This window comes from Triticum urartu, chromosome 5A (genome assembly GCF_056163025.1).
Source record: "Triticum urartu cultivar PI428250 chromosome 5A, HENAU_Tu73, whole genome shotgun sequence".
Classification (NCBI taxonomy): Eukaryota; Viridiplantae; Streptophyta; class Magnoliopsida; order Poales; family Poaceae; genus Triticum; species Triticum urartu.
The window spans coordinates 557,365,161-557,372,425 of record NC_141877.1 but is presented as its reverse complement, the minus strand read 5'-3'; positions in this window follow the sequence as shown (position 1 = coordinate 557,372,425).

Here is a 7,265-nt window from a genome sequence, read left to right as displayed (position 1 = left end):
TCATTTCAATACCGTTTACGCTCGCTTTTATCATTAGTTATCTTGCCGTTTTATATTTTTCAGATTACAAATACCTTTATCTACCATCCATATTGCACTTGTATCACCATCTCTTCGCCGAACTAGTGCACCTATACAATTTACCATTGTACTGGGTGTGTTGGGGACACAAGAGACTCTTTGTTATTTGGTTGCAGGGTTGCTTGAGAGAGACCATCTTCATCCTACGCCTCCTACAGATTGATAAAGCTTAGCTCATCCACTTGAGGGAAATTTGCTACTGTCCTACAAACCTCTGCACTTGGAGGCCCAACAACGTCTACAAGAAGAAGGTTGTGTAGTAGACATTAAGCTCTTTTCTGGCTCCGTTGCCGGGGAGGTGAGTGCTTGAAGGTATATCTTTAGATCTTTCAATCGAGTCTTTTAGTTTCTTATTTTATCACTAGTTTAGTTTATAAAAGAAAATTACAAAAAAATGGAATTGAGTTTGTCTCATACGCTTCACCTTTTTAATATCTTTTGTGAGTATGATGGAAAGGATATTTGTGCTCAAGTGCTAGAAGAAGAAATCTACAAAATGTTTGGCACTAAATCTTTGAATGATGAGCATGATTGCAATGTTGTTAGTACGAATTCTTTGGATATCCATGATGCTAATGATGATTGCACTAGTTATGATGAAAATACCTCCTATAAACATGTCAATTTTTGTGGAGTAGATTGGGTTTGCAAGTACACAACGAATAGGGAAGATAGATATTGTAAGAGGCATAAGTACTTAGAAACTAAATTGTTGCAACAAAGTCTAGATGAATGTGCTGAAAGATTCAATATTTTTCGTTCCCCTTGTGAACTTTGCAATGAACATGGTCATTTAAAGCTCCAATGCTATTTGTTTCATGATCAAGTCATGTCCAAACATTGTGATAATTTGATTACCCTTGAGCATCATAAAGAGCTTAGCCTTCTTTTGGGTTATGAAGAAATGAAACGTATAACTGAGGGTATTCCAAAGTTTAATCTTGATAGAGTTCTTGATTTTGATCTAGAGAATATTTATATGTATTGCGCGGTGAATTGCATTGAAAATCCTTATATTGCCAACTACATAAAGAAAAGGAAACAAATAGAAGATGAAGAGAATACTAATGAAAGGGAAGAGACTTCCCAATATCCTCCTATTATCTCTTATGATGAATCAGGCAACGAGGAGGAGCCTCCTATTCAACCAATCTCATTAATAAGGAGCTCCAAAAATAGGATTGAACCCACACACGATGTGGTAAAGAAGAAGAAAAGAAAAAGGTAGAGAGGTAAAAAGGTATCTCTCCCAAATAAAGTTGCTCCTATTATTGTTGTGCCTCATGAAAATGAAGATGATACACTTGATGATGATCTCGTTATGCCTATTGCTTGTTGTGATGATTATGATTGGGAAGATAATGATACTTCTTATGATCTTGAAAATCTTTTTGGCACATGCTTGGAAGAATATAATAATTGCTATACTATTGGTGCTATCCATGCTATTAATGATGAGAGTGATTATGCTTATGATACGAAAAGGCCCAAGCTTGGGGAAGCTATGTTTGATGAGGATGACATATTTGAGAATATATTTGCTGCAATTAATGTCTGTCCCAAGCTTGGGGATTCTATGTTTAATAATGATGATATTTTTAGCCTTCCATGTTTTGATATGCAAAGTGATTATGATGAGAACAAAGTTGCTACTTATGATGATTATTGTGATGAAACTTATGCTATAAAAAGTAGTGATGATTATATTTATAAAACTTGTCATGATTATGATTACCCCTTCTCTGAACATTACTCTTTTAATATGGAAACAATTTATAGTATTCGACTTTCCTATGATACTCCCACTATTCCGAATGAGAAGAATTTTGCCTATGTGGAGAGTAATAAATTTTCTGTGCTTGTAGATCATGAAAAGAATGCTTTAGGTGCTGGTTATATTGTTGAATTCATTCATGATGCTACTGAAAATTATTATGAGGGAGGAACATATGCTTGTAGGAATTGCAATAATATCAAGTTTCCTCTCTATGTGCTTAAAATTTTGAAGTTATGCTTGTTTTACCTTCCTATGCAAGTTGATTCTTGTCCCCACAAGTTGTTTTCTCACAAAATACCTATGCATAGGAAGTGGGTTAGACTTAAATGTGCTAGTCATATTCTTCATGATGCTCTCTTTATGTTACAATTCTTATCTTTTATGTGAGCATCATTGAAATCATCATGCCTAGCTAGGGGCGTTAAACGATAGCGCTTGTTGGGAGGCAACCCAATTTTATTTTGTGTTTTTTGTTTTTGGTTCTGTTTAGGAATAAATAATCCATATAGATTCTGTTTAGATGTGGTTTTATCTTTTAATTAGTGCTTGTGCCAAGTTAAACCTATTAGATCTTCTTGGAAGATAGTTATTTGATCTTGCTGTAATTTCCAGAATATTTGTGCTCAGTGCCCGAATTGTCAAAAATCACTAGAACGTGATAAAATAGTGATTCCAATTGCTGCTGATCAATAAACAAATTTCCCAAGTCTTCTAATTTTTGTATAATTTTGTGGGTTCCATAAGTTTGCGTTAGTAACAGATTACTACAGACTGTTCTGTTTTTGACAGATTCTGTTTTGCGTGTGTTGTTTGCTTATTTTGATGAATCTATGGCTAGTAAAATAGTTTATAAACCATAGAGAAGTTGGAATACAGTAGGTTTAACACCAATACAAACAAAGAACAAGTTCACTACAGTACCTTAAAGTAGTCTTTTGTTTTCTTTCTCTAACAGAGCTCACGAGATTTATATTGAGTTTTGTGTTGTGAAGTTTTCAAGTTTTGGGTGAATTCTTTTGATGGATTATAGAACAAGGAGTGGCAAGAGCCTAAGCTTGGGGATGCCCATGGCACCCCCAAGATAATCCAAGGACACCAAAAAGTCAAAGCTTGGGGATGCCCCGGAAGGCATCCCCTCTTTTGTCCACTTCCATCGGTAATTTACTTGGAGCTATATTTTTATTCACCACATGATATGTGTTTTGCTTGGAGCGTCTTGTATTATTTGTGTCTTTGCTTGTTAGTCTACCACAATCATCCTTGCTGTACACACCTTTTGAGAGAGCCATGTATGAATTGAAACTTGTTAGAATACTCTATGTGCTTCACTTATATCTTTTGAGCTTGATAGTTTACTCTATGTGCTTCACTTATATCTTTTTGAGCGTGATAATTTTTGCTCTAGTGCTTCACTTAGATCTTTTAGAGCACGGTGGTGGTTTGTTTTAAAGAAACTTGATCTCTTATGCTTCACTTAGATTATTTTGAGAGTCGTTAATAGCATGGTAATTTGCTTAATGTTAATATACTTGGTATTCAAGATATGTGAAACTTTCTTTTTAGTGGGTTGAATACTAAGATAAGTTTGATGCTTGATAATTGCTTTGAGATATGGAGGTGATAATATCATAGTCGTGCTAGTTGAATAGTTGTGAATTTGAGAAATACTTGTGTTGAAGTTAGCAAGTCCCGTAGCATGCACGTATGGTTAAAGTTGTGTAACAAATTTGGAGCATGAAGTGTACCTGGCTTGTGCATCCTTATGAGTGGCGGTCGGGGACGAGCGATGGTCTTTTCCTACCAATCTATCCACCTAGGAGCATGCTCTTAGTACTTGATTTTTGATGACTTCTAAATTTTTGCAATAAGTATATGAGTTCTTTTGACTAATGTTGAGTCCATAGATTATACGCACTTTTACCTTTCCGCCATTTGCTAGCCTCTTCGGTACCGTGCATTGCCCTTTCTCACATTGAGAGTTGGTGCAAACTTCGCCGGTGCATCCAAACCCCGTGATATGATACGCTCTTTCACACATAAACCTCCCCATATCTTCCTCAAAACAGCCACCATACCTACCTATCATGGAATTTCCATAGCCATTCCGAGATATATTGCCATGCAACTTCCATCATCATCATCATCATGACATGCTTTACTTTTGTCATATTGCCATTGCATGATCTTGTAGTTGACATCGTATTTGTGGCAAAGCCACCATGCATTATTCTTCATACATGTCACTCTTGATTCATTTCACCATCCCGGTACACCGCCGGAGGCATTCATATAGAGTCATATCTTGTTCTAGTATCGAGTTGTAATCATTATGTTGTAATCAATAGAAGTGTGATGATCATCATTATTAGAGCATTGCCCAATCAAAAAAAGAGAGAAAGGCCAAAAAGAAAGGAAAAAAGAAAGGCCCAAAAAAAGAGAAAATAAAAAGGGCAATGCTACTATCTCTTTTTCCACACTTGTGCTTCAAAGTAGCACCTTGCTCTTCATGTAGTGAGTCTCATATATTGTGCTTCAAAGTAGCACCATGATTTTCATATAGTGAGTCTCATAAGTTGTCTTGTTCATACTAGTGGGAATTTTTCATTATAGAACTTGGCTTGTATATTCCAACGATGGGCTTCCTCAAAATGCCCTAGGTCTTCATGAGCAAGCAAGTTGGATGCACACCCACTAGTTTTCTTTTGTTGAGCATTCTTAGCTCTAGTGCATCCGTTGCATGGCAATCCCTACTCCTTGCATTAACATCAATTGATGGGCATCTCCATAGCCCATTGATTAGCCTCGTTGATGTGAGACTTTCTCCTTTTTTGTCTTCTCCACACAATCCCCATCATCATATTCTATACCACCCATAGTGCTATGTCCATGGCTCGCGCTCATGTATTGCGTGAAGGTTGAAAAAGTTTGAGATTATTTGAGTATGAAACAATTGCTTGGCTTGTCATCGGGGGTATAGAAGTTGGGAACATCTTTGTGTGACGAAAATGAAGCATAGCCTAACTATATGATTTTGTAGGGATGAACTTCCTTTGGCCATGTTATTTTGAGATGACATAATTGTTTGATTAGTATGCTTGAAGTATTATCATTTTTATGTCAATATGAACTTTTGTCTTGAACCTTTCGGATCTGAATATTCATACCATGATTAAGAAGATATACATTGAAATTATGCCAAATTATCACTCCGCATCAAAAATTCTCTTTTTATCATTTACCTACTCGAGGACAAGCAGGAATTAAGCTTGGGGATGCCTGATACGTCTCCAACGTATCTATAATTTTTGATTGCTCCATGCTACTTTATCTACTATTTTGGACTATATTGGGCTTTATTTTCCACTTTTATATTATTTTTGGGACTAACCTATTAACCGGAGGCCCAGCCCAGAATTGCTGTTTTTTGCCTACTTCAGTATTTCGAGGAAACAGAATATCAAACGGAGTCCAAACGGAATGAAACCTTCGGGAACGTGATCTTCTCACCGAACGTGATCCAGGAGACTTGGACCCTACTCCAAGAAGTTTCCCGGGAGGTCACGAGGGTGGAGGGCGCCCCCCCGGGCGCGCCCCCTGCCTCGTGGGCCCCTCGGAGCTCCACCGACGTGCTCCTTCCTCCTATATATCTCCATATACCCTAAAAACATCCGAGAGCAACATAGATCGGGAGTTCCACCGCCAAAAGCCTCCGTAGCCACCGGAACTCAATCTAGACCCATTCCGGCACCCTGTCAGAGGGGGCAATCCTTCTTCGGTGGCCATCTTCATCATCCCGGTGCTCTCCATGACGAGGAGGGAGTAGTTCTCCCTCGGGGCTGAGGGTATGTACCAGTAGCTATGTGTTTGATCTCTCTCTCTCTCTCTCGTGTTCTTGAGATGATACGATCTTGATGTATCGCGAGCTTTGCTATTATATTTGGATCCTATGATGTTTCTTCCCCCCCTCTTCTCTCTTGTAATGAATCGAGTTTCCCCTTTGAAGTAATCTTATCGGATTGAGTCTTTAAAGACTTGAGAACACTTGACGTATGTCTTGCCGTGGATATCTGTGGTGACAATGGGATACCACGTGCCACTTGATGTACGTTTTGGTGACCAACTTGCGGGTTTCGTGACATTGGGAACCTATGCATAGGGGTTGGCACACGTTTTCGTCGTGATTCTCCGGTAGAAACTTTGGGGCACTCTTTGAGGTTCTTTGTGTTGGTTGAATAGATGAATTGAGATTGTGTGATGCATATCGTATAATCATGCCCATGGATACTTGAGGTGACATTGAAGTATCTAGGTGACATTAGGGTTTTGGTTGATTTGTATCTTAAGGTGTTATTCTAGTACGAACTCTAGGGCTATTTTTGACACTTATAGGAATAGCCCAACGGATTGATTGGAAAGAATAACTTTGAGGTGGTTTCGTACCCTACCATAATCTCTTCGTTCGTTCTCCGCTATTAGTGACTTTGGAGTGACTCTTTGTTGCATGTTGAGGGATAATTTTATGATCCAATTATGTTAGTATTGTTGAGAGGACTTACACTAGTGAAAGTATGAACCCTAGGCCTTATTTCCTATCATTGCAATATCGTTTACGCTCGCTTTTATCATTAGTTATCTTGCTGTTTTTATATTTTCAGATTACAAATACCTTTATCTACCATCCATATTGCACTTGTATCACCATCTCTTCGCCGAACTAGTGCACCTATACAATTTACCATTGTATTGGGTGTGTTGGGGACACAAGAGACTCTTTGTTATTTGGTTGCAGGGTTGCTTGAGAGAGACCATCTTCATCCTACGCCTCCTACGGATTGATAAACCTTAGGTCATCCACTTGAGGGAAATTTGCTACTCTCCTACAAACCTCTGCACTTGGAGGCCCAACAACGTCTGCAAGAAGAAGGTTGTGTAGTAGACATCAGTGCAGCGTCTACATCAGGGTTTAATTGTGCCCCAATGGAAGCTGTTTTATTGGGGTCCGTTGGATGGACCTGGAATTTGACTATTTCGTCCGCGGTTCAAAGGAGGTGGACTTGGATCTTTTGTCGAGTACCACATCGTCCCTATTCACCATGCAGCGCAGCGCAGTCAGTTCCTCAGCCGCTAGGGCTTCGGATAGTGCCTCGAGGGCCAGTGCGGCTGTCTTGTTTTCAGCGCGGAGTGCTATGCCCGGATCACTAGTGAGAGTGATGATCCCGTTAGGCCCGGGCATCTTGAGCTTCATGTACCCGTAATGGGGTATTGCTTGGAAGATTGTAAACGCTTCCCGCCCTAGCAGAGCGTGATAACCGCTGCTGAATGGAGCCACATGGAACGTGACCTCTTCGGACCTGTAATTATCCGGCATGCCGAACACCACATCTAGTGTGATTTTTCCTGTACAGCG